Source organism: Podarcis cretensis (assembly GCF_951804945.1).
Source record: "Podarcis cretensis genome assembly, chromosome: 6".
NCBI lineage: Eukaryota > Metazoa > Chordata > Lepidosauria > Squamata > Lacertidae > Podarcis > Podarcis cretensis.
Window position 1 is genome coordinate 35,492,632 of NC_137175.1, and position 24,568 is coordinate 35,517,199.

At 44.9% G+C, this 24,568-nt stretch overlaps 1 protein-coding gene across 1 annotated transcript in view; it reads left to right on the forward strand.

The window, feature by feature from the left end:
• Positions 1–527: 527 nt before the first annotated feature.
• Positions 528–24,568, forward strand: part of DENND2C (DENN domain containing 2C) — a 59,719-nt gene continuing 35,678 nt past the window's right edge. Inside the window, exon 1 of the mRNA XM_079979071.1 lies at positions 528–632. The gene's annotated coding sequence lies outside the window, so the exon portion shown is untranslated. The remainder of the gene's footprint in view (positions 633–24,568) is intronic.

A 24,568-nucleotide genomic window follows, 5' to 3' on the forward strand; every position in this document is an offset into this window, starting at 1 on the left:
TTTAAAAAATGCTTTATCTGCCACCTCATGGATGAAAAAGGTTCATCATAACTTTGAGCCTTCGAGTGTTTTTCTTAAGACTCTTGTAGCACCAGCACTCCCATTCCATGATGCATAGAAACTGCGCTGTGCACGTGTTGAATGTGGACTGTGTGAAGCCTGTCAAGGAAGCTCGATCGGCTCGGACATCCCGCTGCCAAGAAGCCTGTAAAGCTTCAGACGTTTCCTACCCGCGACGGGGCTGCTCGCCTTTCTGCTGCCTGAGACTCATCCTTATTCACCATCCCCGGGGGAGACGAGGGCGGGCGCGGCGTTGCAAAAAGGGGCGCAGCGCGCCAGAATGACCCGAGCCTCCACCTCGGCAGCGCTGCGGGGCCAGCGGCGCCCACGTGTAGCGCGGGGTGGGAGGGGGGAGAGAGAAGCCGAGTAAGCGGGAGTCCATATAAGGCGAGGCGGGGGCGGGGCTTGAGGTCGGAGCGACGCAGGCGCTAGCCAATGGAGGCTTGGCCAAATGTGCCAGCTCCGGAGAGCGCGTCTGGTGGCTGCTTGCAAAGTTGCGAGCGAGCCGAAGAGCCCGGAGTGCAGTTGGCCGGTGGGGAGCGCGGGTGCCTCCGCTGCCGCCATGGGAGCTGGTGAGTGAGAGACGTGGGGGGCTGTCTGCCTGGGGGCCACTTGGAGGTATCGCCTGCCTTGGCTCGGAGCTGGTTGGCGAGGCGCCCTCCGGGTTATTGCCCCCTTGGAGAGCCGCTTTGGGCGCTGCTGCCTGCCTCCCTATCAGCCCTCTGGGACACCGAGGCCTCGGGAGGATGAGAGGAGAGATTGGGGCTGGCACCCCTCCCGGTCCCAAGGGATCTCCCCCCCCCCCCCCCGTGGGGCGAGGCCGTGAGGACTAGACACTCAGGAAACAGAGAGGCGTTTTCTTCTCGGTGGGGGTCTGGTTTGTTTGGCAGGGCTTAAGCTGAACCCTTCCTCACAACCGGAATCTCTCGTGAGTGTTAAGGAGGCATGGGAAGGAAGAAATGGAGGGCGCCTGAGCGTGTGCAGAGTGCCTTCCCTGCAAGCCGGGGTTTCAGAGAGAGAAAGAGAGTGATAGCGATTTTCAGGGTTCGTAAACATGCCCAGATAAAATGCTGGTGGCTGCTTGGCAGATACTTGGGATGCCTTTGTAAGCTGGTTTGCCTTGCTGCTCTTAAATAATCTGTGTAATAGGGCGCGTAACTGGCAGTGGCGTAGCGTGGGGGGTGCAGGGGGGGCCGGGCGCACCGGGCGCAACATCTGGGGGTTAGGGTTAGGGGGCGCAGATCCACGGGTTAGGGGGCGCAGACCCACGGGTTAGGGGGCGCAAATCCACGGGTTAGGGGGTGCAAATTACTTGCCTTGCCCCGGGTGCTGACAACCCACGCTACGCCACTGGTAACTGGTGTTTTATACATAATAACAGTACTTGTTAATGATAGTACCGAAAGGAAGTTCTAATTTGCACAGCACATAAACGATGGAATTTACTGTCACAAGATGTGGTGAAGGTTACCAGCCTGGATGCTTTCTGAGTGGATTCGACAAATAAATGGAAGATAAGAGTAGCAATGGCCACTTGTCATTATGGTTGTTTAATATCTCCAGGACTGGAAAACCTGTGACTTTGAATATAAATTGCTGGAGAATAATGGCCAGAAAAGGCTACTGCCGTCGTGTTGTGTGGGCTTCTTTTTGGGCACTGTGAGAAACACTGTGATCCTTCTTCATAAGTTATTATATTAGCTTAATTGTAATTGCTCAGTTTTGAAGTATTACCAGTTCAGGCAGCCAAATAGGGTGTTATAAAGGAAAATGTTTTGCTATGAGTCTTTTGACTATCTTAAATAATCAGGGCACACATATGCCTTGCTAATTTGGGAATTTGTATGTGCTTGTGGTGTTTGAGCCCTGACAGTTCACATGCGTACCATGCTGGTCTTACACCCATGCACATCTCTCCCAAAGATAGTAGTGAGCTCTGCTGTCAGTGCAGGTTGGTGGTGGAAAAAGTTGACTGATTTCTCCAGGAATGCCTTCTGTCCTTCCAGTATAGTTGGGAACTTGGAATTTTGCTTGTGCATCTAGGAATATTTTGCTAATTCTTCTTACTGGGGTTACCAAAATGGAAAATGTATCCCAAGTCTACCCTGATATTGAACCCCAGTACTATAGCATTTTAGGGTGCCATATATGCTATTATTCTTGTGGTTCAAGATTGCCATATGGTCTACTGAACAAATGTTTAAAGTGGGGATTTTCAGATTCTCCAGAATCCTTTCTGAAATACAAATGCTGGTGTCCTCTGAGGAAGATTTCTCACTCTGGATTAAATGGAGGCAGGTGACAGCTTTCTGAGTGAAGGTGAAGCCAACACTCTTTGCTCTAACATCTGTGCAAACTCAAATGGTTTGGGTTGGAGGAGAGTCAAAGTGTCTAAACAGTGGATTCCCCCCCCCCCCCCGCACTGTTTTGAAGCAGTTTCACAGCAAAACCAGGAAATGGAGTAATGGTGTCCTGTGACCTTTTATTATATTTAGGAGAGAATGACAATGGTTCTTTTCCTAATAGAGAAACAAAGGGAAAATGTTGGATCAGGAGTTTTGAATAATGCCGCAACAGCCTGGTTGAGGGGTCAAAAGTGACAGGACTTTTATTCAGTTGTCAGATTCTTCAGCCTGCTGAGGGGGTATCTGTGAACCTGAATACTAGGTTGCAGTTATGAATTTGAAGAGCAGACAAATGCAAGCAACTGCAACTATTAATACTGTACTGTGGTGGTAGGAAAGATATGTTGTTTTGCTGTGTGGAGCTTTCAAATAACAGAGGAAGTACCAAAGTTTTTCCTGGCTTTGGGAGCTTTTTACAGGAAAAGATGTGAAAGTTTTCTGTCCTTTCAAAAAAGGCAGAAATATTTTTTCTTTCTTTTCATATGTACACTTGTCAGTTAAAAGAAATATTGGGGAGATGGAGGGAACTCCCTGTTTTGTTGGCACTGGATTGGCTTGGAAAGTCAGATTTTTTCGCTTTTTGACCCATTACAGTGGTACCTCAGGTTACATATGCTTGAGGTTACATACACTTCAGGTTACAGACTCCGCTAACCCAGAAATAGTGCTTCAGGTTAAGAACTTTGCTACAGGATGAGAACAGAAATCGGGCTCCGGCAGCACGGCAGCAGCAGGAGGCCCCATTAGCTAAAGTGGTGCTTCAGGTTAAGAACAGTTTCAGGTTAAGAACGGACCTCCAGAACGAATTAAGTACTTAACCTGAGGTGCAAATACCATGTATAAAGGATAGGGCTTTCTTGGCAGTGACAACCTAGTTATGGAATGCACTCTTCAAAGATGATCACCTGGCACCAGCACTGCTATCATTTTGGCAGCCACACTTGTAAATAAACCCACAAAAGTTGCTAGTCTGTAAAACCTTTTTTTAAAAAACATTACCACCGTGCTGCAGACTGGCAAAGGGGATGGAGATAGTGCTGTCCCTCCTGCAGTAACCCACTACACTTTTGTGCTAGGTACACAGGAGGGAGAGACAGAGCACTTTATGCCTCCTCCACCAGCCTGCACACCCATCTGCAAGCAATTCCATGCATATTCCTGCATCCAGTTCCTTCTTACCTCACCTCTGGCTACCAGGCTAGTATTTAAATGCAAAGCACTCCCTAATTAAAAATAAATAAATACTCAGATGTTTTAATAGATTTTATTGACTTAATTGTGCAAGTTGTAGTCTCTTTTAAATTTTATCTGCTGTTTAATTGTGTTTTTTATGCTGCAAATACTGCCTAGAATTTTGGTATGATGGGTGTTATTGAATCATTTGAATTTAATGAATAAAGTCCCATTTGATTACTGGGACTTCTGTAAATGTACAATGGATCAAAATATAATTAGACAAATTAGTTTATCATTTTTAGCAATTATCTCCTTGCTGAGAGGTAGAGCAGAATTATTGGTACTTTTGCATTTGGGAACTGAGACTGAAGAGAGGGTCTATGAGTTCATAGTACAGTGAAGATTCAAAGCTAGTTTTCCTGGGTCAAGTCTGGCTGGCTTTGTGTGCCCTTTTGAAATAGCCTGTGAAATATCCTTCATAATCACCATTTGTTTGTAGCTTTAGCAATATTGTATTTCTGTTGTGGGTGATGCCTGTACTGCTGCTTTATCTTTTTCATTGGAAAACTGGTTTGTTCATCTGCGGAGAACACTTAAAATGGCAAGGCTACTTATTCTGCAAAATGTATATGCACAGCCACTTGATCTCACCTTCCATTCACAAGCAATTTTCCAGTTGAGTGGCTGTAGTTGAGGTTTGCAGCACCTGTGCTGGGATGACTGGTTTAAAGAATACGCCATTTCTCTGGATCGTGGAGGTTCTTCTTCCATCATTAGCTTGAGGTATCAGTCTCACAAAACTGTTACATTTCGAATTCCCTAAGGATTTGGCAGTCCACAGACAGATTGCTCTGATCTGCCACATCATGGATTGGCAAGATTAACCCCTGCTTAGACATACAGACGTATTTTACTGGGAATTAGATGCTGTGATGGCTTTAAGTGACTCATGATGGTGTGATGATAGCATTTGACTCTGATATCTTATTTTTAAAAAGGTTTGATATTCCAGTGTGATATGAGAAATCAGCATTCAGAATCAGTGACTTTTTATGCGTGCTTGTGAAAGGAGACCTGCAAGCAGTGGCTGTCTCTAATTTCTGTGTTTGCAAAGTGTTGAGTGTTAAGATTGTTGGAAGATGAGCTGAAGAAGCCTCTTGTTCTTTTACACCTGAAGCATTGTTGTGGGAGAAGTGGCAACCCTGCATCCTTCCTTCAAAATAAGGGTTTCACTCGCATCCGCTTTAGAAGTCCTCTTTAGAAGTTTGCATTCCTTCAGGACTGGCCCCAACAATGGGCAGATTGAGGCAGTTGCCTCAGGTTGCAGATGCTGGAGGTAGCATGATGGCAGCAGCCTTCCCTGGCCATTTCTTCTCAGAATCCTCTCGGCTGAGTCTCCTGGCCATCCTCCACATTCAGGGTGCTGGAAGCAGCAATGGTTGCTGTCTTGGGCTCTCTTTCAGTCTTGCCTCATCAACTTCTCTCAGTACATCACAGAAAGTGCCATTGGGAAGGCCTGTGATCGAGCTAGTAGGAAGAGAGGCGGCCAAGCCAGGCCATGCTCTCCAGAAGGTTTCTTGTGTGTAGATGCATTGCTTTGCTCCTGCTATGTATTCTGGCACTGCTGCTGCATTGCAAAATCTATTTGAGTGAGAAGCATCAGGCGTCAGATGGAGCAGTGAGCAAGCCATAGTGAAATATTGGAGGACAGAGCTGCGCGTGTTGTGTGTGAACTGTCGTACACCCCTCCCTAAGCTAACCTGCTGCTTTCAAGTATGTTGAATGATGCTGTCCCATCACCAGTATGGAGGCAAGATTCAATTGTCAGCCCAGGTAGCTGCTGTACATGGAACTGGGGTTTGTATGTGCGTATCTTGTCGTTCACCTCCAGCAGCAAAATGTCCTGGGCTTCTATACACATTCTTCTATCTTCACCACATTTGCAAGATTAGGATGATAAGGTTGTTGGATCTGGCCACAGGGCTGGCCCAGGACATTTGACAGCCCTAGACAAAACCGAAAATGCTGCATGCCGATGCATGCACACTGCTGTACACACACACACACACACACACACACACACACACAGAGACACTCTGTCTGCGGTGAGCAAGGGACTAAAAAGAGGTGTGCGACAGGCAGGCATTTGTGTGGGTGTGCAGGCAGATCCACTGTCCCAGGCAACCGCCTCACCCCACCTCTTGAGTACCACTTTTAGGATACTATTTTCCTTCTCCCATTTTTCGCCCGACATACATCTTCTTGCCTGTAGAGTTAAGCACTCCACCACATCTGTTTAGGGGGATTGATGACCAAAGTCTGACAAAATCACTTTTGCTCTGTGACCTTCCTTGCTGGTGCAGTGCAGCTGTCGTATTGTGCTTAAATGTGAGAAACAGTCACTTCAGTATGAGTTCACATTTGCCATTAGCATAATTTCCTTAGAGGGAAAAGCAGAAAGATCTCCTTAGACTCCATAAACCAGGGCTGGGGAACCTGAGGCCCTCCAGATGAAGTTCTGTTGCATGGACAGTGTTCTGCCCATTAACTACCAACACTTTCTAGTGAAAGTGCTGTGCACTTTTTATCTCTTGATCCTGTAACTACGATTCAGAAATAAGCGGGTCTTACTCCCATAGAAGTGTGCAGAAGATTGCAGACAGGTAGTCTTCAAGTGCATGATCTTGCCTTGCATATATGTACAGAGAGCTAAACAAAAATCTACGCATCTAACTGTAGCTCCTTTCTCTCCTAGCAGGAATAGTTTTGTAGTGATGGCTGTGGAATGAAAGGTTTTGGATTTTGCTCTTAGTATAAAGTGCGTGTTTATTTGCACATTGAGATGTTTTAATTGAAATAGTATCAACCAAACAGTGTGCATTTTTGTATGGAGGGGAGAGTACATGGATTACAGAATAGGAAATGTGATTTAAATCAGTTTGATCTTTTCTGGAAAGTTCCTTGCAGCTTGTCTTGGGAGGAACCAGTAACCCTAGAATATGAGGGCAAGAATGATGCTCAGAAGAAGCTATGCAGGATGACTTGTGTAACATGCTTCCACAGTACCATAAGACCCTATTGTGTTGTGTGTTCCCCTGGGAGAGCCCAGCCCTGCAAGTTTGTATCGATATAGATTCCAAGAGGTTGTGTTGTCTCAGTGAAGTGCTTCCTTTCTGCTGTTTTGTGTCAACTGTAAATCTCTAGGCTCTTTGCCAAAGTATTAGCCTGAATCTGCCCTGGCCTACTGACAGGAGGGAAAGGGTGTTAGCTAGCTAGCTGGATTGCTTTATATTCCTGTTCATATCACAGCTTGGAGCAGCAGAGAGCCAGCTTTCTCTCTGTGTGGTAGGGTTTTCCCTCTTTCAAGAGGCTCATAGCAGAGTGAACTGGGAAATGATACCTCTGTCAGTTAGATCCTTTGCTGCTGTTAGAAATAACGTATTTTCTGTTTGCATTTTGTTTTCTATTTTATTTTAAATAGTCAAACTTTACACTTCTGGGGAGCAGGATAAGAGAAATTTAGTAGAATTTTCCTTCTCTGGAACACATTTTTAAACTGGTTCCTCATTTAGCTTTTTTCTGTATCCTAGAATTGACATTTCTGTCTTGGGGCCAAACTACACATGGCATTAATCACTTGGTTTTACACTGAGTGCAGGATTTTTCTTGTAGAAATGTCTAGTGTGGTATTCTGATGGGGACCCTGCAGTGGGCTGTGGGTGGGGCAGGGTTTTAGCTTTCTCTCTAATGGGATATTTTTCTCTGTGCAAATTGCACATGTGGGGCTCCAGATGTGATCTGTGACTCCAGGGTGTGGCAGAGGGTGAAGAGCCCGCTCCCAAGTCCTGCTCAGAATTAGGTCCCGCATACTGACTGTTTCTGCAAGAAACACCCCCCCCCACACACACACATTCAAAAGGCAAATAATTTGACTGGCCTCACATATCTGTTTAAAACTGTTGTTCTTTTTTTAAAATTGTATTTTGCATTACTGTGACCTGCCCTGTATCTTTTTGGTGAAGGGCAGGTGAAAGTAGTAGTAATAATAGTTGTTATCATTTAGATTATTATTATTCTGGTTGTTGTTGCTATATTTATACCCCGCCTTTCTACCTGATGGGACTCAAGGAGGCTTACATATAAAAATGAGAACTGCTAAAAACATAGAAAAAAAACAATTAAACATTGTTAGAAGTAAAACTATATACGTATATAAATTTTATATAAAACCATACAAATAATCCCAATAAATGTTTAGTCTTTATTGTGCTACTTCCGGCCTGCTATGGGATCGAAGTGGGAATTAAGCACTTTTTTCTTTTCTTTGGGTAGTGCCTGAATAACTTAGGTTCATGGGAACATAGGAAACCACCTTAGTCAGACCATTTGACCATCTAAGTCTACAATGTCTGGCCATAATTCTCCAGGATTTCAAGCACTGAGTCTCTCTCTGCTTTATGTGGAAATGCTTGGGATCAAATAGGGGATCTTCTGCATTCAAAACAGATACTCTAGCATTGAGCTTTGGCCTTTCTCCAGTACCCAATGTCTTGGCTCAATTCTTTTCACCGCTTGTCACTCTTGTGAAACTGCCTCACAGTTGGGGCTCCTTGGTTACCTGTGAGACACATGGCCTTTCGACAAAGAGAACTAGAGCTTTGTCCTCAAGCTAAGCAAGTGCTGGAATTCCATGTGCTAGCCAAGGCTGAGGATGCACCGGTTTCTTTTCCTCTGCAAGCAGGTGCCCCTCCAGCCCCAAGCCTAGCTAGGCAAAGGTCAGGCTTGCTGTTCCTGCCTCTGAGCCAGTGACCTACTTTGTAGACGGGAGAGCTGTATATGCTTGTGTGTCTGCGTGTTCCGCTCCCTCCGGAGTGAGAGGAAAGCCAGACATGGAGGACCCACCCCTCATTATTAATATCTGCAATCCAAGCTGTTGGTTTCTCACAGTTTTCTGCTTAAGATTAAGAACTCTTTTACAAGAGTCTTCACCAAGACTTCCTCGACTAGGGAACAGAAGCTGTCCTCGAATAAGCACAGAAATTTCCGCACAGACTAGGATAGCCAGGTGCCATGGAGGAAAGGGCTCAGATAACCTTAGATAATTGTGTAGGAGGGAGCTTTGAAAAAAGCAGCATTCCTCATTTTTGAAGTACTGTGACCTTGCAAGAAGCATCTGCTGAAATCCAGAGAGAAAGAGAAAGCAGTTTCTCAGTACAAAGAGGCAGGGACTAGTGGTTACTAGTAGGAAACAGTAAACATTGCATAATAAAGCGCTCTTGCTTTTGGGACACTGAAAATTATTCTCTGGTTACATTGAGGCCAATTGTTTTTAGCATTGTATCATCTATGGTTGTCAACTCCAGAAGGAGCTCAACAGGTGTCAGTTTCCTGGATCTCAAAATATATGTGCAGCAAAAAGCCCCCACCCCTTTGGTGGTGGTAGTCACAGAATGTTTTGTCAGTGACAGCGGAGGGAGCCATCAACCCTATTTGCAGTTTCATTGAAAGGTGATCCAGTTGTGGACTCACATTTTCCACTTTTAGGACACGTGCAAACTTTCAAATTGAATTAGACCTAGGAGCAATAAGTTCTTCCTATTTATTTCTAGAGAAACCAGCTGTATGGCAGAACACTGATAAGGTGGCTCTTGTGACAATCAATCACTTCCCTTCCATTTCCTTATCAAGCTGTGCAGTTTACTAATTAGCTGGTCATTGTACGATGCTTCTAAACTGTCATTATGTTAGGTGGGATTCAACCACATACAAGTAAATTTGGATTAGAGCTGACTTGGAACTCTTGTACAACAAGCCTACTTCCCCAAAAAGATCAGAGTGTTTGTGATAAGGAAAGTAACAGTAAAGTCCACTGGAAAGTGTGAGATAACTCTTCCTTTGACACAATGTCATTTTTCCTCCCTAGAAATAAGTCAGAATGAATGCTCATTACACAGCCAAGGTTGTCTATTCTCCTTGTAAACAGGGTGAATACTCAATAAACAGGTCATTCAAAAACACATATAGAACCACAGAGTTGAAAGAGGTCTTGTAGTCCCTCTAGGCTTAACACAGGAAATCCAGAGATGGTGCATCCTTAACAGATGTTCATCTTTGGCTTGAAGACCTCCAGTAAAGAACAGTTCACCATCCCTCCAGGTAACTGTCAAGATCCTGTAACCTTCAATAAGTTTCTTCTGATATCAAACCAAAATCTGCTTGTAACTTAAGGTGATTGGAAGAAATCCTGTTCTCTGGGCAGCAGAGTACAAGTCTTTGCCCTGTTTTGTGTGTCAGTTCTTCAAGAGGTTGAAGAGTACTATTATGAGTCTCCCTCCCTTCATGTCTTCTCTCCTCCAGGCTAAAGGTACCCAGTCCCTTCATAGGATTTCTTTTCCATACCACTGGCCATCTTTGTTGCTGTCCTCTGGCCCTGTTCCCATTTGTTTATACCATTGTTAAAGTGCAGCACCCAAGACTAGACACTGTGTTCCAGATGGAGTCTGACCAGTGCAGAATAAAATGGACCTCTGACTTCCTGTGACTTGTAATCTGTGGTACAAGGGCACTCCTCACTGTTACCCAGAACATGCTTCCATCAAAAAATAAAATAGGTTTTTATTAAGGCATCAAATAAACATTTAAATACAGGTGCTTTAATAATAATAAGTGTTTGACTAAAATCTTCAGGGAGATGTGAATATCCACACTGGAGCTATAACCAGATACCTGTGTCAGTAGAGGAGCAAAGGCAGGGAGAAGCACAAAGCAGGAAAACCCACAGTGACTGTTGGAGGGAGGGTTTGTCTTAGTTCTTAATGGGTGTTGCAGGAAATGGAGAGAGTTGCAGGCACTCCTTTCCACCCGCTTGGCCTGGTGGTCTCTCCTTCCCCTGCCCAGCCCTCCATGCCCACTGAGCATGCTCAGTTCTCATTGGGCTATCTTTCCTCCTCCCCCCTCTTCTTTCTTTCTTTCTTTCTTTCTTTCTTTCTTTCTTTCTTTCTTTCTTTCTTTCCTCCATTTGGGTTTGGGTGGGGTGGGGTGGGTGCCCCGTACCCAATCCCAACTACATGAAAAGTTTAAATTTCTCACTGGATCTCTCTGGGCAACACTCCCTTCGTTGGCTGTCAACATTTAAAAATAGCTTTTCATTGTGAACCTGGGAGTGACCTTTCCAGACAGTAGGATGGTTCCTATATTCTCTTGTTCCAGCCACTTTTCGCTATTTTTTTAAAAAATCCTGCTTTTCAGTCATTCTCTTTTCTCCTCCATTTGCCATTTTTCTGTGTAAGTGTAAATAAGTATAAAGCAAACTGTTACAGCTTAAACCCAGTCACATACTGCATATTGTCCTGTATTTACTGTATCTAGGCACAGTGATTTAACCATCCCCTGCCTCCTTAAGAACAATCCAGGGTCCCAAGTCAGCCTCCCTTCTTTTCCTTGACCTAGGAGAAACCCTGCTGCAGGCCTGCATTAGGAGCCTTGCCAGGGAGTTGCATCAAACCCTGCTAAAAGTTGCTGACACCTGTGAGGAGCCTGCATTTAGTTAACAAGGATTCAACAGACAGTGCATTGTGGAATTTTGGAATACTTTCCAAAGAGCAGTGAGCTGATGGACAATGTGGAGGAAGTAAGAGCCCAGAGGGAGAGAACTGGGGCCTTGCGGTAAAAACGTTGGATGCTGCCCAGAAACTTTAAAATCTGCCTTTTGAAATCAGTGAAAACTGAAGAGCACAGTTAAGTGCTCACGCTTCACTGATTTCCACAGGACAAGTTCAGCAGGAAAAAGTCAAGCTGTAGATTTGCTTTCTCTTTCCTCCATGGGTAGTTGTGTGGCATTTTCTGCTGTCATGATGTGATGGGGGAGGTTCTGTGGCTGTTGAATCTACTGCGGTCTCTGGCTGTGGGTCTAAGGGCAGAGAGTGTCAGGCATGTGACGGGACGGGGAGGAGGGGGAATTGATGGGTGATGAATTCTGGGGGAGGAACATTGGGATTAGAGCCGAAACCAGTTCTATCCCTACTTAGTGCCCCAGATGAGTCACTCTTCCTGTGCCCACACCTTTGCTGGGGATGAGTGAAACAGGGTGTTTCTTATGGGCTGTCTATTTACAAACAGTGAACGATATTTTTAGAAAAGTTAAACTTTTATTCCCTCTGGTGGATCACCCACGAGGATGAGGCGTCACTGAGCTCTCCTGACGCCTTTTGTTGGTCTGGCTTATGGTGAAGGCCTGGAGTGCTATTGAAATGGCTCCCGTTTTCTTTGAGACTATTAGTTAGTATAGATTAATGAACCCTTAACATGCTTAGCTTGTTCCCAATGCACCAAGAGGTGAAAGTGTAATTAAAGTTTAGGTACAGCTTCCCTTTTATAGTACAATGCCTCTCCCCCACCCCCACCCCGCTCCTGTGAGTGAATTACCCTGATACAGTGTCAAGATACTTTTCGCCTCTTGCATATTTGCATATTTTCAACTCTTATGTATTTTGTGTGAATGAGGAAAAGAGAGAGTACTGCATGTTAAGCAGGTACTATTCCTAAGTGACGTTTTGAATTCCCTTAAACAAGTTGCATCCGGAAAATTATTAGTCTCTTGAAGAAGGTGTGGGTCTAACATGTGTTTAGAGCTGTGTGTGGGTAAAAGAGCTAGTGCTGGAAAAATGAGCTGCCAGGGAAAGGATTAAGCATCCTTGTGTTGCTGCCCCTCCTCCCCCAAGCTGGTTTTCCTTTCCTGATCTATCTTCACCAAGAGGTTTTTTTTAATTAAAATAATATTGGGGTGTAATATATATCCACATGCAATATCTTTGTTGGCTCTAAAGTTCTTCTAACTTTGGTCTTGGTGACTGGGGTCATCTGATCCCCAGTAATGGAAGGAAGCCCTTGCAAAATTAGGACTCCCAGGTCTTTGTATTCCACTGCCCAGAGCATTCAGGTGGGGGTCCTTCAGGAAGGGCAGCTCCTAGAGATGTTTATAAGTTAACAATGATGTTTTGCATTGCCCACCATCCTTTGTGTTGTCTTAGAAGAGGAAACAACTCAACATAGCCCAGTAGGAGAAATATTCCTGAAAGAATTGGGAGGGGAGGAAGACAATATGTTACTGCATGCAGTGCATCCCACCCCAGATAATTGGAGATAGATGGTTGATGGAGAAAGAAAGTGTTGCACTCTTTCACTGAGAATCTGCAGTTGTTATACACTCTATACTTCCCCTGTCCCACCGTTGTCATTTTTCCTGTTAGTGACAGTTAATGAATGCCAGTGTGTTCTCCATAACAGGACAGATGGTAGCCTTGGTTGGGGCTTGGTTTACATTTAGAAAATGTAATGTGGGTGAAAAGGTTAACCTCCTCCTGCAGGGTCCAGATCCTCACCCCCACTCTGGCTATCTTTAAAAGATATGTAAAGACATAGGAGATTTGTGATTAGATCTCCAACATTTCATCTAGTTTAACCCTACTGTATGTTTCTTTTGGCCAAAAGCATTGTACCTATCTATAGGAGCTTCCAGACTGTTACTGTTTTGGGTGGGATTGAATTGCATACTGGCAAATTTAGGTCGTGCAATTATAGTTGATTGGGAGGTCTTGCACAATAAACCTGCGTCCCCAAAAGATTGGACTTTTTTCAAGAAGGACTGTGTGAGAAAGTTTTAAGACAATAGCAGTGTGGCTGGACTTTGGTATGTAGTGCTGCAGAATACGTTTGACTGCTTCCTCTTCTCTCTTATCTTGGCTAATTCACCTAATTCCTTGTTCTGGAAAAAATGTTAGGTTCCTATATAAATAGTGTGAATCCATATGAGTCTTTGTTTCACAGGTCTTAGTTCCCAAGCCTATCAAATATTTATTTTGGATGGACGGTCTTCTCCACTTTGGACACAGATACATTGTGTGTGTATTTATGTATGGATCTGTTTAATGAGCTTCAAGTGGGGAACTGACACATTTGTGAGGTTTTGAAGTCTGGGGATGGTATTCAACTAAATTTTATTCAGCATGAACCCACTGAAATTAATGAACCCGACTAAGTTAGGTCCATTAATTTTAGTAAATCTTAGTTGAAATCTTAGTTGAATACCACCCTGCATTTTCCAAATGATGAACCAAGGCAGTTCCATGCAGTTCTATAACATTACCTCCTTGCATTTCTGAGAGGAACCTGCTGCAAAAGAACTTGGCCTTTACCTAGATAACTCTGTTCCTGTGACTGCCTCAGCCCACATCCCACTGATTAATGGGATGGAAGAGCTGTCTCAAGTCGGCACTCATGTAGTAATCAATGCATCCCTGGCCACGTTGGTGCACTTTCATCAGGCATGAGTGATCGGTAGTGTCATTTCACTATGGCTGTGATGCAAGCCTCTTGTTTACAGTATTTAGCAATTCTTGCTACTTGCAACTTGGAAGATGCATCACAGGAAGTGCTGTTCAGCTCTTGTCCTTGCCTGGACTGGCAGAGGTGAATTACGTGCTTCAGAGCCGGCATTTCTCTTCCTTGATTCATCCATAACCAGTCATGTTTGGCATTTGATTTCACTCTTTCCATAGCCACATGGGGCAACAAATGTTCCACTGAGAGGGTGTCTTGGATTGATACCAGCTTAGCCGAGGCCTTTTTCTTTTTTCTTTTTGGTTGGATTTGATGATCATCAAAAGAAACTGGGACTTTTGTTCCTTGAAAAGGCAAGTTGGGATGACTCAGATATTAGCAATGGTAGGAAGTCAGTGTTGGCTTTTAAAGTGCTGAGGGTTCTTCTGATGCCGTACTTATGCAAGGACAACGTAAAGCCTTACAAGATCCATGCTACATGCCCTGATTAGTTAATGTTGTGGGCACATTCATTGCTATACAATTGCTAAAGTGAAGAAGATGTGAACCAAGTTTCAGTGCCTGGATGGACGATCATTAACAACTTCAGGTAAAGCAAGGACAGCCAACATTTTTGGACCAAGGGCTGCCCTTACCCTTGGCCAATCCTCTGGGGGCCACATGCCAATGATGGGTGGGGCCACTTTCACTTGCCCATAGCTTGGGGCAGATGAGCAGGGGCAATATTATTACTCCATCTCCAATGATCAAATGATCAGTCTTAATGACCAGGGAGGAGTGATTTGCATCTGTGTCAGGATGCTGGGTTTTACCCACTTCAGTGCTGTGTATCCTCTATTTTTTCCACCTTATTGCTGCCACTGCCAAACTCAGTGGGGTCTTGAGAGGATCAGAAAAATGTGCTTGTGGGGAGGGGTTCAGATTAGGTTCCTGAATTATGAATTAGCCACTCCTGACATAAACCATTCATTGTTGAAGTTAAGTGGGTATGGATCAGTGAGTGCACTGAGAGCCTTGTATAAACTGCTCAGAGTTTTCTAAAGGAAGAGTGGGTTATAAGAATAATAAAGAGAGGAAATGCATTCTGCTTTGTGTAGAACAGGGGCGGGGTGAAAAATCTGTAGGTGTCCAGCTGTTGTTGAACTCTAACTCCCATTACCCCCTCCAGCACTGCTAATGTTCAGGGATCCTGGAACTTGTAGTCTAGCAACATCTGGAAGGCTGTGGGTTCCCCATCTCCGATGAAAAAGCTAATCCTGGAGCTATAATTCTGAATGGTGACACAGCAATTTTTCTCACTGTATTTCACTCAAGCAGGGTTGAGAGATCTTTGATTAGCCAAAGAACGTGACCAATCCTTGTGTATATGAAATACTCTGTTGCATTTTGCAGTGGGCAAGGGCAGTGTTTACAGCCAGGAAGAAAGCACCAGGATCTTAATCTGCTGTTTGGGATGGGTGCTGTGCAGTCAGATAAAAGCTTAGCTGACCTCTTACTCCCATGGGAGACAGTGTCCTCACAGAAGGCCACTTTGCACAACTGCGTCTGTGTGGCTTGTGTAGGCTGCTCAGCATGCCTGTGGTTTGGCCAGAGAACATTGGCGTTGCAGCTGGCAGGCTGATTTCATTTGTTTTATTCTCACTGAGACAGAATCTCTTATATCAGGCTATGGGCTGGTGTGCAGGTATCCCAGGATACAAATTATCTAAATGTGGATTTATGGTCAGGGCCAGCCCAAGATATTTTGCCACCTCAAGTATACACCTCAAGATACATATAGAAGCTAACTGGACTTGCTGTTGAATTTTACTTCAGCAGTGTAAATTGGATAGCATCATCCATTGCGTCTGAGAACAGGGCTCTCTACCTTAGGGGGCACAGAGCGGGCTAAATGGCACACCCAGTGGTGCCTATCATCTCCACCATTCCTTGTATCCCAGCCCCTGCTTTCTGAGGCAACAACTTCCCTCTTCCCAATGTTAGGGTCAGCCCTGCTTCTGGTATTGCACAAAAAAGATTCCACATTTGTATCCTGCTCATACACAGCCCACTCACCAACACTTGCCTTGGTGTAAACACTGCTGTAGGCAGCCGGTCACATAGGTTGCCCAAGTTACAAGCCCTGGTAGGATTGGTGGGATAGGAGACAGTTGATTTTTGGGGCAGATTCCTAGACCGGCCTGTACAGAAGAAGAGACTAGTGCCAGCCAGGAGCTGGTGGAATAAGCTTGCAGGAAAAGAGAAACAAAGAAGGAACTCCTTGAGCAACACAAACAAGGCGAGAGTTTGGCTGTGTCCCAGGCAATGAAGGAACCAATGGCTTCCTGAGGAGGAAGGAGTTCTGGAACTTGCATTCTAATAGTTCATTGCATGCAGAGCAGGAAGATTCCTGGAACTCTGTTGATCTCTCATAATATGGAGGTAAGTACTCTGGCACTGTGAGAATTGCTGGTAAATGCTTCGTTAGCTAGAGAACTGTGTGGGGAATCTACAGCCCTTGGATTTTGCTGGACCCCAGCTTCCATCAGTTGCTGCAAACATAGCCCAATGGTCAGGAGTGATGGGAATTGTAGTCCAGCAGTGTCTGGAAAATCACATGTTCCTTTTTCCTCAGCTAGAGCAAAATCTTCTTCTTTGACAATCACTCATAGCCGAGTAAGATAGTCTTCCATAAAACACGGTTTTAACAGTGAGTCTGTAAGTGATTGTGGAGGCCAGTTCTGGATCCACACGTCCTTCCACAGTGGGAATATAGGTTTCCAGGCAGGAGTTGATTATGGTGAGGGTTTGCCAAATGTGCCTACCTCTTAGCATGTTTCTCCCTTTTGTCCTGTCTGTGGTCTTCTCTGAGCAGTGATGAAACATGAAGAGACTAGCTTGAGGTTGGTGGTGATAAGAAATGAAAGGGGAAGATTAAAAGTTCAGTTTCCACTCTGGTTGCCCTCAAATAAATGGAATCACAGGTTCAACTCACATGATACTTTTCTTCTGCACACAAGCAAACTCTTCTGTCCCTGGGATCATACTCATTTGGTAGGATTTTGTGTGCAAATCCTAAGCAATTTACATGCATGGTTGTATAGATTAACCTCAACATAAACTGAGCAGTATATAAATAAGCATCTCCAGCCGTTTCCTTAGTTGTGGTGGTTGAATAGGGCCTACCACTATTGTACAAATTATTGCCAGTTGTCCCTATCCATTCCTGCTTAATGACAGCTGCAGATTGTTCACATGTAGGAGCAACATCCTGCAAGCAGGGAGATAAAGGGAGTAACAGGGCAACTGTTTCTCTGCTGGGATAAGTCTCTTGTGAATATGCGTTTCCTGACCACTGGTCTCAGATGAAGCTGAGCTTTGATCTTAATGCTTCTCTTTCCTCTGCCACTTTGCTGAGTGATCCTGCAGACAGCATCCCCTGGGGCTAATGGCCTGGCTTTGAAGGATGGGTTGGTTGTGTTTCACACCTTGCCTCTGAACTTCCATGTTGGAGGAGTGGCAATCCAGCTCCTTTGTGGATATAACTAAGCACAACTAAAGGAAAATTGATTTGAGCTGTGTTATTACCTCTAACCCCCATTCCTCCCCTCCTTCCTCTCTTCCCCCTTCTGTTCTGTCATCTTAGTGCAAGTGTTGGGAATTAGAAGACTGCTAAATATGTTGTTGTTCTTGTTGTTAATTACATTTGTATACTGCCCTGTACCTGTTCAAAAGTTGAAATAGTTCACTGCAGAGGTAGGGAACCTGTGCTGCTGGATTACAGCTCCCATCATCCCTGAGCATTGGCGATGCTGGCTTGGGCTGATGAGTCCAGCAACATCTGGCAGGGCACAAATCCCCTACCCATAGTATAGTGTCATGTGTTCAGCTGGAGGCAAAAATGGCAGAGAGCAGCATGTCTGAGAAGGGGTTCATGTTTACTCAATCTGATTTGTTTTATGTATAAATGTTTCGCTTTCAGTACATGGCCTACCTGTGCTCAGGAAAAAAACACAAGGTTTTGTTGCAAGCCTATGTAATAATTCTAGGAGGCCAATTCCAATTAATATGATTAGTCCCCTGGCATAGGATTCCTCAAAGTGGGACTTTGGATGCCATATTAATGATGTTGGGAAGCACAGTGGATGAGAGCAGGTTGTGTTGGATAGGCTTTAGTTACTGCACAGCAGGATAGGGTGAAGGAATTTGGGAACATTTAGCTGCTTTTGTTCGTTCTTCTACAGTTAGACACATTTCTCGGAGGCAGGCAAACTTTCCTTCTCTCAAACAGTTAAGCACCACAACCAAATTTGAAAAGGGGATCTCAAAAAGTGACTTGGAAAGCTAACGTGGTCACAAGGAATCAATTTGTGCACGTTCTGCTGGCTTTTGCAATTGCAGCCTGGTAATATGAGACGGTGTGTACGTGTGTTAATGCTTTGTTCTGCCATTCTGCTGTGATAGCAGGATTGCTGCAAGGGAGGGTCATGCAGACGCAGAAGTGCCTTCATTGGGTGGGCTTGACCTCAACAATGAGGAAAGCAGCGATAGCCAATGATGCTGGCAGCAGTCTCGTTTTGGAACTCATGGCTTCAGGAAATTGAATCCTTTTGGGAATTTTCTCATGGAAAACATTTGAAGTGTGTTCTGGCTTTCAGCACTGGAAAGATATTAGAACTGCCTGTCATGTGGCAAGACCACTTCTCAGCTGCCTTCTTTCGGGCAAAGATGTCAGGAAGGGCACTCTGTTTTTGAGACCCCGCACAGCTGCAGGTGGGTTGGTTGTTGTTGTTTTAATGCATTGCTGATTCATCTCCAGATTTGTGTCATCATTGTTGATGGAGGGCATCACCCATTACTCATTACTGCTGCTCAAAAAGCAGCAATGTGAGGCGAACCTCAAAAAGTGTTGGTAAGCTTGTTTGTTGAAGCATTTGAGAATGCATTTGTTGTGCTGAACCTGATACATTTTGAGTATGATATAACTCAGAATTGAAGACTATGGACATTTAAACTCTCCTGCACATGATATGTCATTAACTTGAGAGAGACTTTGCTGCTTTTCCTCATGAAGACTCTTCAGGACTGCATTCCAATTAAAGAAATTTCAGTTGATTTAATACTATGAGTTGATTCATTGATCTATAGACCAGGGATGGAGAACCAGATAGTGCTGGGTTACAGCTCCTTTCATCTGTCACTATTGGTCATGCTGAATGGGACTGATGCGCCTTGGAGTTGAAGGGCCACTGGTTCCCCACCCCTGCTATAGATTAAATTTGCATATGGTTAAAAATAGCATGTTTGAAATTAGAAGCATAACTTCCTTTGGGCTATATCCAATGAAGTTGTACCATTAGCTTAAGAATTTCCACCTGTGCCATGGTATTTTGTATCCCCACCCCAGTTTGCTCCAAAGGGTGGGGTATCTTTAGAACAGATGAGGCGGGGAGGTGAGGAGAGGAGATTTGCCTGCACAAAGGAGAAGTCATTATGCTAATGGAATAACTTTGTTGGATATATCCCCCCTTCTAAAGTAGTGCATAGATGTGCCTTGGGAGAGGCATTCTCTCTCATGTGAGGGACAAGGGGGGTGCCTCATTTAAGATGTAACATTTGTGATGGATATATTAGTATTTAAACATCTGTAGATGGTTTAAGCTGGGGGTTCCTTTTTAGCCAAATAAATGCTTCGGAAGGGATTAATTAGATGAACTGATTGGCTCTACTGCTGCTGCAAGGAACACTCAACTGCTGCAGCAAAGGAAGGTGACAAAACCAGCCCTCATTTGGCATCATTTATTTTTTTTGCCTTTAGGACAGGAAGGCCTAACTTTTCATACCCAGTTGGCCTCAAAAGTGCTTGGATGTTGAACCCACAGGCCACACACTGCCTTGTCACATGGGGCAGGGGATTGAGGCCAAAAATTCACACCTCCCCCTGCCCTCACACTGCCATGCTAGGTAAGTGAGGCCCTGGACTTTGGGAAGGATGCTCTGACAGTGTCCTAGAGCCCTCTCACCTCCTTCCCAAAGCTGAGAAAGCACTGACTAGGCTTTGGGAAGGAGGAGGGAGGACTCTGACCCTGTCAGAGCCCTCACAGCTCCTCCCCCAAAGTCAGTGTGAAGGTTTGGAGGAGGCATCAAGTGTTGCTGAGGGCCACCCAAAAAGGCCTCGAGGGCCGCATGTGGCCCTTGGGCCATGTGTTGGACCACCCTGCTTTAGGAGAACATCAGTTGCCAGCCATGGGGGACAGGGACAAAACCAGCTGTCCAGTTTTTCAACGTCAATAATTTCCCATATGTTGATTTTAAATGTTTGTTATTTTTTGTTATTATTCTATTTACTTCATTTATGAATTGCTTCCAATGAGGCATTCTGAAGCAATTTATACTACAATAAAAACATAAACAGAACAACTGCATATACAGAAATAGCTAAAACAACACACACACACACACACACACACTCATACCTCGGGTTACAGACGCTGCAGGTTGCACATTTTCGGGTTGCGTATCGCGCCAAACCTGGAAGTACCGGAACGGGTTACTTCCGGGTTTCGGTGCTCGCGCATGCACAGAAGCGCTAAATCACGCTTTGCGCATGCGCAGAAGTGCTGAATCGTGACCTGTGCATGGACAGACACGGTGCTTTGGGTTCGAACGTGCCTCCCGCATGGATCACGTTTGCAACCCAAGCGTCCACTGTGTGTGTATATATATATATATATATATATATATATATATATATATATATCAGAAAGCAAAGTCCCCACCAGAACACCTATATTCAAAGCAGTGATGTTCTCTGCAGGTGCTGCGTTATGAAATAAAAGACATAGAATCATGCCAGATAGGGCTGTAATTTTCTTAATTAAGGGAGAATACTGTCATAACCTAGATGACTGGCTGTTGTAATTTCTCCATGATATTTCAGGAAGCCTAAGTATTTAAGAGCACAACTTCACAAAAACCTATCTATGCCACAAAACATTGTAAATCAAAAAGCTCAATGTTGTGGAATCAAAGCTGAACAGGAAGCACTAGGTTCTGTCTGTTTGAATAGAACCTGAACATTGTAGTCTCTCTCTCTCTCTCTCTCTCTCTCTCTCTCTCTTTGTCTCTCGGGCAACAGCCCACCTTTATAAAATAATGAATTTACAGCATTTCTTGGTATGTATCAGATTAATCTGGATTACTTTGTCTCCAGTGGCTGAAGAAACCTGTTCTGAACCAGCAAAACTTGCCACAAGTTTCTCATCTGCAGCCTTCAGCGAGAAGGTCTGAATCTGATGCTCTCCTTGGTACACTTACACTGGTCTTCAAGCTGGATGAGCCGTTGAGAAACATAAGCAGCCAATCAGTCAGTTGGTCCTTCTTGCTCATATAGTCTGTCTGGCAATAGTGCTTCAGAAAGGAATCTTTCACAACCCTATCTGGATATGTCTGGGATTGAACCTGGCCCCGTAAACTTTTGCGTGCTAAGATTGTGCCCTACCTCTGCGCTACACCCCTTTTAAAATTGCAACACCATTATAATAGAAGGAACTTTATTATTACAGCTGGGGTTTTCCCACATGGAAACTAGCATAGGAAATATATGACGTGGTGGGGGGAATCCCTGCATTATTTAGTAAAGAGAGAATGCTGATATAGCTGTATCAGCTCTTGTTCTCGGATTCTGATGTATCTGTTATATTAGCAACTCTGGTTCAACCTCACCTCAATCTGGGAGGGTCTTGCCAGTTGTTAGAATAGAAAGTTGTAGGTCAAATGTATGGGGTGGGGAACCTGTGACCTTCCATATGTTGTTGGACTCCAACATCTATCAGCCCTAGCCTGCATGGTGAATGGTCAAGAATGAGGGGAGCTGTAGGCCAGCAATATCTGTAGTCCAGCCTTCAGACTCAGAAGGTTGCAGAGTTTTGAGTGGCTCCAAAAAACATTTGTAAGGTTGCTGCTGCTTAGGATGTCCTATTGAAGGAAATATCTGTGAGCTGCATTGCTCAGAAAGCATTTGGGAGAGACTGGATTAAATTCTTTTGGAGCGGTTGTCTGCCAGTGTGTCTGACTGCATGTTATAACAGCAACACTCCTTTAAAATCAAAGACTGGGTCAGCTGCTCTCTGCTAAGCACATTACCAGAAGAGGAAAGTAGACAAAAGTCACTTGCCTTGATGGCAACCACAACTACTTAGTCTGCAAGCCTGTGCAAGTCCAGACATTAGAGTTCTATTCTTCGCATTGGGTGTGGTTTAATAGACGCCCATGCAGGGCTGTGCCTCAAGCAAGAAGAATAGCCAGCTATTTTAGTTAGTTAATTCTCAGAGATAGATGGGAATGTGAGGGGAATGTGAGGTATTTGGGAACCTTATCGGTTTCCAAGAGTAATACACTAAATGCGAGTTGAGAAGCCTGCTTTGAGAAAGAAGTTTTTCCTAAAGTTGTGAACAGCCAGGCAGTCAAGGACATGTCATAGTCTGGAAAATGTCCTTGAACAGAGGACAGCTGAGGAATAGAGGCAAGGAGGTGCCAGAGGTTCCTCATCCCTCCTGTAGATTTTGGGTGCAACAAACAGCCTGTTCTTTTTTCTTTTTTTAAGCTGTTAGAGTCAGGGGTGATGGGGTTGAACATGTATCGTGTGCCCAGGTTTCCGACAGGAATTACTGTAGGCTAGTTCCATCTTTCCGGGACGCAGGTGGCGCTGTGGGTTAAAGCCTCAGCGCCTAGGGCTTGCCGATCGAAAGGTCGGCGGTTCGAATCCCTGCGGCGGGGTGCGCTCCCGCTGCTCAGTCCCAGCGCCTGCCAACCTAGCAGTTCAAAAGCACCTCCGGGTGCAAGTAGATAAATAGGGACCGCTTACCAGCGGGAAGGTAAACGGCGTTTCCGTGTGCGGCTCTGGCTCGCCAGAGCAGCGATGTCACGCTGGCCACGTGACCCGGAAGTGTCTCCGGACAGCGCTGGCCCCTGGCCTCTTAAGTGAGATGGGCGCACAACCCCAGAGTCTGTCAAGACTGGCCCGTACGGGCAGGGGTACCTTTACCTTTACCTTTAGTTCCATCTTGGAAATGATTGGTGCCTGCTGTTTTAAGTGAGCTGCTTTGGGAATGCATATGCCAGGAGCAATCCTGGAAGTTCTCCCCCACCACTGTCAGAGAAAGAGTGTGGAAGACTTATGTGTAAGAAAGAGTTGGGTAGAGAAGGGGAGCACCAGTTGGGGACCAGTGGTGGCTTGCTTTTGCCTTGAGTAGCTGAGACTGGCGCTCTATCTAGGGCTTCATTTGTGCCAGGGTTTAGCCCAGTGCCAGAGCTGGGTTTTGGAAAGTGTGTGAAGTAATGCTAAGTAGTGGCTGTGAGCAGTTTCCCTTCACTAGTGAGTAAGCACAGCCCATCCACCCCACTCTCCACCCACCTACATGTGCACCAATCTTCATGTATCTTTCCTTTCAAAAGACGATTCAAAGATGCTGGCTGCCTGCAGTTGGAGGAATGGGAGGAACTTGCTTATTAAACCTAAACTCCCCCTCATTCTGCACATTTGCTGCCAAGGAGCTGGGCTTCCACCACAGATGGTCGGGTCTTCAGCCAGTCTGGCAGCTCTCTTTTTAGAAGTTGGCCACACTGTCAACATAAATCATGAGCATCTTGGTAGAGCAGCCTTCAACAATCTAGTACCTTCCAGATATTATTGGATTACAACACCCAGCAGCCCCAGCAAGCATGGTCGGTGGTCAGGGATGATGGCTAACAGGTTACCCATCCCCATTGCATTGATTCCTTACTGAATTGATTCCTTGCTGGTATTCTCCAGGCAGCTATGCAAGAGGAGGAAGAGGGAGTACTGGGTGAGTAAATGATAGAGGGAGGCGAGAGACAAGATGGAGAACTAGCATTTGATTTGCTGGTGTGCCCATCCGACAGTTCAGCTGTGATGATGGGCTTGCTGTGCTGTGCATCTTCTTTTTGAATTAGCATCTGTTTTTGCCATATTGGAGAACTCTTTGGGGACTCTCATAAAAGCAACAGATCCCAGGATGTATTAAGAAAATATAGTGCCGTTAAACCGATATACTGTAATTAATTGGGATGGGGGAAAACAATTGTAGCTGGCCTGTGTGTATTCTCAGTGGAATTACTGTATGTGTATGAATCGTTACTGCTGCTTTGCCTTTGACAACATTATTGAACAAGGAAGACCCTCTGTTTTCTCGGTGAAACTGAAGTAACATATTTTGGTGGCAAGTAGGAGAGGATCAAGGTCTAAATATATTTCAGTGAGAAGAAAGGCTCCCCTTTCTTGCCGAGTTCTTTGAGGGTGTGGTGCAGGCCACTTGCACTTGATCAAGGCCCATGCAAAGCTAAGCTTTGAAACTGTAAGGCTAATATGAGACACAGATGTGGCAGCTCTTGTTTTTGCACAAGATCTATGAGGCTATATCACATTATTTTTTTAAAAAACTGATGTCCTGTGTGATGTGCTGCAACCTGTAGGAGCTGAACCTGCTTTACATGGTATTACTACTTGACTCAGCTTCTCACGCTCAGCTCCAATCAGAAGATAAGTTAACAAAGATCCACGTTGGTGTTTAAGCCATAGTAATTACCAC